Raw genomic sequence first — 12,819 nt, 5'->3', positions numbered from 1 at the left:
GCGCCCCCTCACCAGCGCCCCCCGGCGGCGGGAGGAGGGAGCGGCGCCGGCGCCATTGCAGCCCCTCAGGCCCGTTCCAGTACGGACCGGGGACCGACCGGCGGGGGCCGGGGACCGGCGGGGGCCGGGGACTCCCGGAGACTGGGAGAGGAGGGGGCGGTTGGAATGCTGCCCCCGCCTCAGCTGCCCCTCCAGTGGCGAAGAAGCTGCCTGCCCGAAGAATAAGAAGCCCAGGTTCCTTCGGGTTCTCACAGCGCAAGTCGTGTGTAATCTGCGCTCGGAGCTTTTATTTAATCATGGAGTCCCTGAGCCACGGAGAGCGGCCGGAGGAGGCCACGGGGAAGGGGAAAGGTCTGGAGGGGAAGCCCTGAGGGGGCTTGGGTTGTTCTGCGGAAGAAGAGGAAGCTGAGGGAGGACCTCCCTGGAGTCTCCAGCGTCCTCCCGAGAGCAGGGGATTGATCTGTGCGGTGACGGTGACAGGAGCCGAAGGCAGGGCTGTATTTATGCTCATCACTATTTGATGATGCAGATGAACATGCAAGACTGTCTGCAAAGCCAAACACAACCTCCAGCCCTGAAGCGGATAGATCTGGCACCTCAACCTCAAAACATTACAAACATTATCTCTGTATTTATCAGAAAGTCTTTATCTCCAGCATTGCTTCCGACTGTGCTACTTGTGTAGTTTATTTCTCCGTGGTTAAATGAAAAAATAAATAAAATAAAGCTACTACTTCCTCTCCCACTTACACTGCTTTCTATTAACCCAGTCTTTCTAAAAACATTTACAGATGTGTCTGTTTTCATAATGACAGTGAAAACTTCTTAAATATAAGAGGCAATTATCTTCATTTTATTTATAGAGGCTCAAGCATCTTCCTATGGTTTCTTCCTTTAGCAATGTCAGCATTTTTTAAAAGAAGGATTGATACAATTCACATGTCTGTAACCTTGTAGAAGAAAAAAAAATCAGCAAGGCACTACTTTTACAGTTTAAGAATCCCACTGAGAAAATAACTATGTATCCTATGTTGAAGGAATCAAATAATTAATTGCATCAAAAGGTACTGAGAGAAATCCCTGTGGATTGAAATGTCACAGAGCAATACCACAGCATGACAGCCACAGGGGGAAACTCAAAGGAGATTAGAGTCTGCAAAGGTGGAAAACACGATAGCAACAGGAGATTTCAGTTCCTTCTCAGAACAAGTCATAACAGGGAGAGTAAAGGTTGAATTATCAGACCTGTAAATAACTATCTATTAAAGCCATGAATCAGATAACTCACAAGGAGAGAAGCAGCTCTTGGTTAAGTCTAGAAAGAGCATTAGGCATGGATCAAAAAGAATCCATCACTGTTTGTAGAAATAGCCGTAATGTATTTGTACACACCCATTTAGGAGCAAAGGAGCCAAGAAAATCCTTCTCATTAAATTTGGGGGGGGGTTGCAGGCAGATAAAGAAACTGAGGTTTCTTTAGCCTGCTGCTAAGGTCTCAGACAGATGAAATGGAGGAGAAATGTATGAGGTCATCCCCAACACTACACATCTTGAAGGTTGGTTAATTGTGGCTGAAATCTCCTTTTCAGCTACATCTGCAAAGGTGGGGGAGCACTGACCAGCTCTGTGCCTCCTACAGACCCTCACAGATGCTGAAGTCTGATCTTCCAGCTATTTTTACTTTTTTTCATTTGTATTTCAAACCTTTCCATGTTTGCTTTTCCTCTTGAGTCCCACCCATCATTGATGGATCACCAGTCCCACCTCTACCTGCCTTTCTAATCTCATGTGGCTCTGTCTTTGTGTTTTCTTGCAGCTCTTTTCTCCCAGCCTCACAATTTTCTCATCATTTTGAGATGAGTTTGATGCAGCTGGGTCTCCTGAACTCCGAAATGAGGCGAGGAGAGGAGGGGAGATGGGATTAATTACAGGGAGATCCAAAAAGCTGTGAATAAACTGATATTCCCACTATCAGAAGAGTCACCAGACTTGAATGGAACCCCTCACTGTACCAACAGGCCAGCTGGAATAGGTGAACAGCAAGGTAGAAAAATTTGCTGGAAATCCCAATTTTTTCAGAGTAATCAGCCACAAGCTGGAAGTAAGAAGTTGCAGAAGGGTGGCATGGCACTGGCTGGTTGATGAGATGGCAGATGGGAGTCAGTGGTAATGAATGCAAAGCAATGCACACAAGAGAAAATAGCACTAACAAAACACACACAGCAGCAACTCTAAATCAGCTGCTTCCATTAAGGAAAGAGATGCTGCATTCATTGTGGATAATTTTCCAGAAATGCCTGCTTAGTGAAAGAAGGAAGGAAGTACGAAAGCAAACAGGCTGCTTGGAAGCATTAAAATCTTAAAAAAGGAGAAAATATCCTCATAAATCCAACATGCACATGCATGTTCGAGTGGCCACCTGCACTCCTGGGTATCTCATCCTCTCTGAGAAGCAGCAGTGCAATAAAAAAACTAAAGAAATCAGATGTGTTGGGTGAAAAGAGGCAGCTGAAGGGGACCCTGGAAGCATCAAGCACCCAGAACAGTCCAGAAAAGGTAAATAGGGAGTCCTTATTTTTCTCCCTCATGGTGGTCTCTAAGAATGTGTAAAATAAAGCAGTGCTGGGGGGTTGGGGGAAGCAGCCTATAAATGTGTAATTTATCTCATTTCCCTAAAGCATTGACAGCAGTTTTTGGTGTATGTGGATGATTTGTTTTGTGTTACAGATCTATGAGGGTGAGGGCTGCTAATATGCCAAAATGGCATTAGAGGGCAGTGCATGGCAACCTAACTGGAGGTTTTTTGGGGTTGCTGTGAGAAACCACTCTCTGGAACCTCTGAGGATCAGGAGAACAGAGGGGCTCCCACTCACACAGGTGAGAAATGGTGGGGACCAGCACATGACACAAAAGCAAAACATGAGGGCTGATCTGTGCAGTGTCAACCTGCTGTAAAAGTAGTTAAAAGCCATTAAGTGGCGGTTTCCAATCACTGGTGGAGATCCCAAGCAGAGAACCAACCCTGCTACACATCACACCTTTTGTGGTGACCCTGGCAGAACCTCCCCACTTTTCTGGATTTGAATTTCCTCCCCCCCCCCAAAATGTTTTCTGTTGTCCTCCCAATGATCTTCAGCTTTTCCCACAGGGTAAAATGAATTATGAAGAGAAAAATCCCTGTAGAAAACTTGTCCTGGCTTGGGAAGATCGGCTTAGGTTTGCTGCCTTAAAAAAAAAAACCAGCCCAAACTTCAAGGAGTAACAACCTGAAGGAATTGAAAATGGTTAGAAAGGCATTTGAAATACTCTTTACTCTACTAAGGGAACAGCTGAAAATGTGGCTGTGAAAGCAGTGAAGGATGACTGTGAAAGCAGTGAAGGAAACAGTGCCTTTTGCCATATATAGAATAACCCAAACCCCCAGAAAATCGTGGGGGTTTTTCCCCTATTTTTTACTTGCTTCACATTTTCACCTAGTTTCATACTTTGGCTGAGTTCCATAACTAAAATGAGTAAGAAATGTCTCAGAACAGAAACATTTCAGCACAGATGAAGTTTCCAACATACTTCAATATTTTTGATGACAGCTAAAGAAAACTCCATTGCTTTTGACACTGCACAGGGAGTGTTGCAGTTTGGCCAGCCATGGGAAAAAAAACATGCTTTAAATGAGGAAATGACCATTTTGTCCTACCGCCGCTGTCTCAAGCTTGTTTGAAGAAGCGAGAAAACGTCAAAAACATAACAGTGAAAATATTACACATGACTAGACTCAGTACAGATGGGATATCTGCCATCACTGAGGAAAAAAAGAGTTGTGCTGCTCTGCTAGAGGAAGGATTTGGATAAGAAATTATTCAGAGCTCCCCTGTGTTAGCCACACAGAGGGTTTCTGTGCCAAAAATGCAGGTTTCTTACATGCATTTCTTACAAAATCCCACTGCCTGAGAAACTGGATGGATTTCAGGAGGTTTGTCTTTTTTTCAAATTCTAGAAGATCCTGAGTTGAAAGGGACCCACAAAGATCTGGATTAAGAACCTTTGCTGGGAGTTGGACTCAGTCATTCATCCCCATATGTCACTTCCAGCTTAAAATGTTCTATGATTCTGAGATTTTATGAAAATGAGGGGGATAGGGAGAGTTAAAGCTCTGTTGCATTGCTCACAAGTTTTAAAACAAGTAACTGAGAAAGATACTGGAAGCCAAGTCAAACAGTGAGGGAGGTTTTGGAAGTGGAGAGGAAAATCAGCTTTATAAACATCTGAATGAAAGCTCTATCCAAGGCAAAAAGTCAGATAGTCTTTTTGGACTGAAATAAAATTCTGGATATGAGATTAAATTCTAAGAACTGTGGGTTGTTACCGGGCAGAGCAACATCGCTCTGGAAATGCCTCTGCTCTGATGATTCACAGATAGGTGAGGTTACCCTTCTGCTTGCTCAAGATCTATATCAAGTTCTCATGAACCACTGTTTTCAGCCCCAAACAGCTGAGTCCAAGAACTTGAAGTTCAAAGAGAATTCTCTGACGTCCTGTCATGGTGGCTGTCACAACATTCTTGGCATAAACAGAACTATTTGGTGTTAAAGCACAATGATGGGCACTGAGATGCTCATGGATAGTAGCAGGTTGCCCAGAGAGGTTGTGCAGTCTCCATCCTGATGCAATCCAATCTGAAATGTTTGATGAGTCTGTGGTTATTTCTATGGCTTTGTTACTTGCTGCACTACTCCAGAGAGATGGAGAAGATTTAGCATTCAGACTTGCTCTGGATTTACTCAAGTGCTCTCACCACTGGGAAAATGTCAAATTCTGAATTCTGCTCCTCCGTTAGGTATCCCCAGCTTTTAAACAGAAATTCAGCATCTTTTCCGTGCAGAATTTTATGCTGGGACATGGCCTCGTCTTTTTGCATGGATTTCTTCCCATTGGATTATGTGCAGCATCCTGGGCCCTGAAGTGTATCCAGTGACACTGATATTCCAGGTGAATTTTTGAAGCTGAGACAGATGTTCAGATTCTGTTGAAAGAAGAAAATGCTGGTTTAGGGTAGTCCTAGAGGACGAATATGCCAACTCTTCCAGATTGTTTCTGCCACAGAGGTGTGTGATGCCAACAGAGACAGGAACACTGGAACATCCTCATGCCTGACCAGTCTGGTCTAAGGGATATGGCTCTGGTTTAGGATTTGGAACTTCCTCAAGCTCCAGGCAGCATTGTTGTCCTGTACAATTATAATATAACTAATTGCATCCAGGTTTAACTTTCTAAAACTGAGATGCCCAATACATTTTCAAGCATGGGCTGTGGCCAGTTGATCTCTAGAACACAATCCTTGGAACAGCACTTTCCGAATTTGCTGGGGCACTTTCCATATTCTACTTTATATTCTAGGACTTATTTTTGGTCATAGTTTTAATTTTATGAAAATACATAATTGCTTACCATGCAGTTTTTGATAACTCTACAATTCACAAGACTCTGCCAGACTAAGAAAAAAAGAGCTAGCTGTGTGTGTATTCTGAGTGTATATCTCATTCAAGACAGGAAAACTTTTATATGTTATAAAACAACCTAATGACTGGAAGTTAAAACAAGATTAGGACCAAAGTCTGATTATTCTGCATTTTTCTGGGCAGGATTTCTTGCCTCTTCCTTCAGAAATATTATCCTGATTATTGAAAAGGGCTTGATACTGAACTGCCCTGATGGGTAATGTAGCCCAGCCTGTCAACTCTTATATTTCTTAAAAAAACAAAAGCAGTGTAGCCAGAGAGAGAGTTGTCTAAAGTAATTTCCACCATGGATCAGATCATTGTATCGTGGAAAGCAAATGATGGAAATTGAACACTGAGCTTTCATTTTTCCAACCTGAAAATGTTCACCTTGTGCCTTGTTTTTCCTTCTACACTCATTCCAATGCCTTAAACCATAAATGAGCAATGGCCAGGTGTGAGCACTGTCCATCCTTCTGTTCCTGAAAACCAAGGAAGACATAAAAAAACCCACCCCAAACCTACTTTTCAGGTAAACAGCATTATCTCCACCATCAGACCAGACCACATGTACGTAAAAGGATGTGTTATCAAAAATATCTGTAATGGTGACCTTAAAAAAGTACAAGCAGTGCTAATGAATTTCTTGTTATTTTAGAAAGGGACTTTCTTCTCCGTTGGTGCAGAGAACTTCCTGAAGCAAAAACAAATGAAGCCTTTCTCTCTTTCTTTTTAAATGTAAGGTAGAAACATTTTGACTAAACTTCTGCTCTGTTGTTTTCTAGTTATTCAGAATTAGGAGATGTTTTCAATGATCCTTCAGCCCAGAGAAGAGAAGGGTCTGGGGAGAACTTCAGACACCTTCCAGTACCTAAGCAGTCTCCAAGAGATCTGGAAAGGGGCTTTGTATGAGGGCATGGAGTGACAGGACAAGGGGGGTGGGATGGCTTTAAACTGACAGAGGACAGAATTAGATTGGATATCAGGAAGAAATTCTTTACTGTGTGTGTAGTGATCTTTGGCTGCCCCATCCCTGGAAATGTTCAAGGCCAGGCTGGACAGAGCTTGGAGCAACCTGGGATAGTGGAAGGTGTCCCTGCCCATGGCAGGGGAATAGAACAAACTGATCTTTAAGGTCCCTTCCAAGCCAAATGAGTCTGTGATTCTAAGACAGAACCCTGTCTTAACTTGAACACTGAACATGACAAAGTACGAGAACATAGAGGTACCTCTGCAGTTAAGATGAGGGTTTTTATTGAGAATTTACTGTAATCAAGAGTTTACTGGTGTTGGACAAGGAGAAAGGCAAGGAAGTAACTTCCCCAATCCACATTTGGAGTTAGCTGAGGAGCCAAAATTAGGATGAGGTGTTCTTAGCTGTCTCTTCTGGGCTCCTTCTGATGCTTGTTACCTTTGGCAGCAGGTCCTTCTCATGAGGCTCTCCCTCTCTTAGCTCCTCTTGTTTCCCATGTATCAGAAATTGCCATTTGTTGGTTATGATTTCTCATTTCAAAGCTCCACACTGGAGCTGGATGTTGCCAGAATGGAGCATTCCAAAGGCAGAGCCAGGCTGTGCCAGCATGGGGAACTCGCAGCAATACCTGTGACAATCAGTGAGTGCCAGCAGCTCTGCTCAGATGTGTCACTTTTTGGGGAGTGTGAGAAGCTGAGGTTTGGCTGTGCATGGATGTTTGAGACGGCACAGCAACCAGGATGCAAACCCAGTTGCATTAAAATGGGTGCAGTTACTGTCCTTGTGCAAATATTTAATTTTTGAATTTTCTTGATCCCACTAAAGAGAGATGATACAGATGTAATCATCTTGGTGAATACTGAACAGCCAAGCAGGTAGATACTATAATTCTATTATGACTTATTTTTTAATATTATCTTTCATCTATTCTTTTATAGTCTAAGCTGCACATATCTGGCAGACCATCTGGAGTACTTTCCACTTCTAACTTTAAATGACCTGACAAAAACATTCCAAATTGAGGAGGCTCAATGTCAGGCTTTTATTAGTCACATCACATATTTCCACTTCCAAGGTTTTCCACTTTCTCACCATGAAAACGGCTAATGAGATGTTTTATGTGTGCTACTCTTTGTATCATGCAGGTGACAGATATAATGAAGATGGTCATGAGGTCATCTGAGCAAGGGGAAGTCTGGCTGATAGGAAGTAAATCAGCCCTGGAAATTGTCCTCCCTTTGTTCCTTCAACACAAGTGACATCAGCCTCTGTGTGACATGGGGACATGTGAAACTCTTTATCCCAAATATTCTCACTTTCAGAGGCTTATTTAATAATTCCCTATATTAAAAGTAAGTTGCAACTTACTCTCAAAAGGAGGGAATGTTGATCTCTGGGAACTAGAAATAAAGACATTTAGGAGTTGGAACCATCTACCTTAGGACAGGACCTAAAATTATAAGGTTGTTTAATGCTTTCTTCAGAGGACTGTATAGGCTTGTCCTTGGTTATCACCATGCAGTGATCAAAATAGACAGGACTTCAGAAGGGCTGAACTGTGATAATCAGAGGCATCAATAGAGGAGAGGGTGAGTATACATCCGGAAGAGATATAAAAGATCCCAGATGTTGGTTTTTTATCTGATTTCCTGCCTGCAGTGTCACTGTACACTTGCAAAGCACAAGACCATCCCACACATGATGGAATTCTGCTGGATAAAGATGACCTCCAGCAAAATTTGCACATTTTGTGTAGCTGGTAAATGCATTCAGATTCAAAGCAAATTGCACTCACTGTCTGAGCTCAGCATTTTGGGGTGAGGATCCCTTTTCAGCACTGAACGTTCTTAAATTACAAAGAGCTTTGTCCTGATCTCTGTGAGGTTTGAGGACGTCTGGCCCACATGAATGATTCCTCTGCAACCTCCAAAGCAAACCACCAGGCAGTCGCCTCAGCTGGATGGATGCAGGTGATGAAATAAGGCCTGACTGTAAAATGTGGACAGTTTAATTCCTTAGGGTCAGAGGAGAACTTCCTCAGGGTAAGAATACTTGTGCTGAACAGCCTGATAAATAGCTGCTGTTTTCTTGAAAGAACAGCTCCAGGGCATGAAATATAAACTGCTTTATGGAAATAACTCCTGCATTTCATTAGCATGCTTTACAGTCAGCTCGATCCTGTCTAGGTCACCTTCCTCTTTCCTTTTCCTCTTAAACAGTAGAGAGGCACTGACCATCAGAGGCCCTGAACAGAGCAGGTACTTACTTGGACTTGTGTGGACATCCTGGACCTTTCCATACCACAGATTTGCCAGCTGCAGGCTTTCACCTGTAGTTGCATTACCCTTCAAGAGTGAAGCTGTCAGAATTTAGCCCCAAACCTGCTGTGCTCCAGCATTTATAACGTGTGCACAAGAGTCAGAGAGAGATGGTGGGGTTGGTGACAGGGTCTGGACCCGGGACAGCTGACAAATTTCTAGCTCATCTGATTGAAGAGATTAAACCTGGTGGTAGGGAGGTTGTTTTTGCCAAGGTCTCTAAGAGCTGGGAGACTGTTGTGAACACCAAGGTAACACAGGGAAATGTTTGGTGCTAATTATAGCAGGCAAAGTTTGTTCGTGGCAATTGAATGCCTGGTGGGAGGTTTGGTGGGTATCATCAAACCAAATAAGACATCTGCTGCAATTGGATGATCACAGCCAGTGCAGAGAAGCAGCCACTTCACAGTGGAGCTCATTTCACCCCAAGGCAGGCATCAGAAATAGGTCATCTGAGCTGCTGCCTGTCCTCTCCTTTCCCTGTGACAGCAGACGGGTGACTAACTCAAAAGTCTGTGTCTACACCAACATCATTAACTGAGAAAATGTGAAAACCACCTTATTGATCCAAAATTCTTTTCTCATCTTGTCTCAGCAGTTGAGCTCCTTCAGGAGAAAGACTCAAAGTGCCCTGGAATCCTCCACAGGCTTGTCAAGTTACTCAGATCTTTGCATCTCAAACATCCATCATCTCATGGTCAGGGAGACCTTAGAGCAGCATTCCAGTATCTAAAGGAGACTCACAAGAGGGCTGGAGAGGCACTTCTTACAAGGGCATGGAGTGATAGGACAAGGGAAAATGGCCTTAAGCCAAAGGATGGTAGAGCTGGATTAGATATTAGGAAAAATTTCTTTACTCTGAAGGTGTTGAGGCACTGGAACGGGTTTCTCTGTTCTCCCAACAGAGACTGTTGATTCCTCATCTCTGGAAGTGTTCAAGGCCCAGTTGGACAGGGCTTGGAGCAACCTGGGATAGTGCAAAGTAGCACTACCCACAACAGGAGGGTTGAAACTGGATGATCTTTAAGGCCCCTTCCAACTCAAACCATTCTGTGACTCTATAATTGTATGATTTGATAATCCAAAGATCCCATCCCAAGCCCACCCTTCTCCTCTGCACAAATAGTGCTCAGTCGATGAAAATGGTTTTAGGTTAACTGCACCAAAGCAGGCCGTGGAGATCTACCCAATATAAACCCACCAGTGAGTTATTTATTTAATATCTTACCCATAATTTCCTGTCTTCCAGTGTCTGGCTCTGCTGAACATCAGTGCTCCCTCATTAGTGCTTAATTGTCCCATTTTAATTTGCCCCATCTACAACTGCTTGAATACTGCTGTCACTGCAGTATTTGAGAAGCACTGAATGTGCATTAGAAAAATGTCCTACTGAGAAAATCCTACAGCAACCACAAGAAATCATGATTTCAAAATTCTGTCCCAAATCATCAGGTGTGACTTCTGTAATAAAGCTCAGCCTGAGTTTCTCTGGTAATAATTGGAAGGATTGCACTTGATTCTGTGAGAAGAGGATTTGGGATTCATCACAAAGATGTTGGACAAAGTCCTGGGCCTCATTTGAAGCGAAGAAACAAGGCATGAACCCTGATTCTGAATGAACTAAAGGGTCAGCTTTAATATTTCTGCTCAAGAAGGAAAAAACTATTATTTTCTGTTTCTTTAGCCTGGCTGAAGCAAAATGCATCCTGAGCTTTCTACACAGCTTTTCATTTTCTCTCACTCTGCACTTGTTTCCTGAGTACCACACCAATTTTCACACTTGAACAGCAACTTTTCTTGGTTAGTGGTTAGATCTAGAAATTTTCCAAGCTACCCAAGCTGAGAAATTCTCTAAATAGTTCCCACTACTATTTATTTGTATTTAGAAGTTCTAATTGTTTGCTTTTCTCTAAGTAATCCTCAAAATCCATCCAGTTCAGAAGGGTTTTTTCACCTCCAGGATAAGGCTCTACATTAGGGTCTAAGAACTGAAATGCAAATGTTTGCTTTTAATTTCTGTGGCAGAGAATTTAGCCCCAGTTCTTGGAACATCTACATCAGCTTCCTATGAGGTGGTAAATTCAGAGCTGACTCAACAAAATTCATACAGACAAGATTAGCTATGCTTTCACTGAGCTAAAGGAAGGCACAGAGCTCTACCTTCCTAAACAGAAGCATCTACCCAGCCCATGAAGGCAAAGAAGATGCAGAAAGGTGCCTTCTGAAATGCAGCAGACAGACTTCTAATGGTGATCTTCAACCATGGGAAGTTCACATGGCAATTTAAGGGGCAAAGGTGGGATGGGAATAGTGAGATGTGCAAAACTGTGCATTAAAATTTGCTCACATTCATCTCTCTTGATTTTAGATGCCTCTTATAAAGGGGATGTGCCCTATTTAAATAGTCCCTAGACTCCAGTGCTGGAAGGAGACTTGAGGGCTTATCTAGTCCTGCCTAGATAAGCTCCATCATTGCCACTGCTATGGCTCTTGCATTGTTCCCCTCTCCATCATCATTCCTCAGACAGTTTCAAGTTATTTCCATTATTTTGGCAAAGGTTTTCTAGACCCTTTTTTCATTCCCACTGCTGCTCCATGCTTTTCTCAGTGTGCAATGCCTACATTTTACCCATGGCTACACTGTCACAGCACAAAACAAGGGATTTCTTTGCATGTGCTGTACAGTTCAGAGTTACATTTAAATTTTTCGTGTGTGACATTGCCAACTGGTCTTCATCATCCAGAGAACTGCTGGAAATACTGAAAAACCAAAGGCTCACCTGGGCACCACCTCTCAGTGCATCCTTCTCTTCTGGCAGTTAATCACTGTCTCTTAATACGCTCTTCCATTTGACACTGTTTTGAAACCTTTTAAAGGCACTTTCTTTTCAGGGGTTTGCCAATAAATTTCATACTCACCTCATAATTCATCTAAGTTATATTTCCATAATTTTACAGATAATATAAACAATTGTTACTGAAATCAAGCAAAGAAATGGTATCTTGGGTAAGGAGCTCACTACAGGGGCTGTCTTAGGACTTGGGCACTTTATAGGATTTGTGCACTTTGCAGGATTAAATATACTTGATTCACTATAACTTCCTGGTAATAAAAAGAAGAGAAGGAGCAAATATGACCATGCAATAATACACTTCATTTACCAGTTCCTCAATATTTTTCTGCTCAGACCAAGGAAATTATGGTTGCAAATAAGAATAGGAAGGAAGTTATCTGTATCATTCAGCTGTATTTACATGGGGAAGTATTAAGGAACCCAGTCTAGGCATTGGTGTGTTAAGAACCTTGTGGCAGTACTCACTACATGAAAACAAATATATCCAAAAGTTTTTAATATTCCTCACATATTTATCTCACAACTCAGCATCAAAGAAAGGAATAGTTAATATGAGTCATGATGACCCTTATCCAGGATGCTTGGCAGAAAAGTTCTCAGTCACTAAACAATTTAAATTCTGTTTTCAAACTCAGGATGGATTTTCAGGATGGATTTGTCTCATCCAGCTGGGGATACCTAAAAGACCTGTTGTGCTGTTTAACAATTGTGGGCAGATGGAAGGCAGAGAGAGAGGAGATAAGAGTGACTCATCTGGTGGATGTAGATGTCCAGAAGAGGAGGTGAATCACTCTCTAGATGCTCTTATTGACTCTCCACTGACTCAAGGGGGAACTCTGACAACTGTACTGACCATACAACTCCCTCTTGAATGGAACCCTGTGGACATGGTAAAGATGCTTCATTTAAGGTGTGAAGTTCATGTGCCTCATGTCAGCTCCATCTCAGTTTTATGGGAAATAAAAAGTGATTAAAACCTGTTTGGCCTTTATAGATAATTAGGCTGGATGAAAATTTTCTGATGATAATTTTGAGGACATGGTATAACTCTGGCTTCCCCAAACCTCTGCCCTGCAGCAGAGCTGGATGCTGCTGTGGAGACTGGGAAAGGCCCTTGTGGGTGCATAATATGAATTCACAACTACCATTACTGTAATTTTAAGGATGCATAAGCTGAT

Source organism: Parus major, chromosome 1A (genome assembly GCF_001522545.3).
Source record: "Parus major isolate Abel chromosome 1A, Parus_major1.1, whole genome shotgun sequence".
In the NCBI taxonomy this organism is placed as follows: domain Eukaryota; kingdom Metazoa; phylum Chordata; class Aves; order Passeriformes; family Paridae; genus Parus; species Parus major.
The sequence above is the reverse complement of the archived record's forward strand: the minus strand, read 5'-3'. Positions refer to the sequence as shown.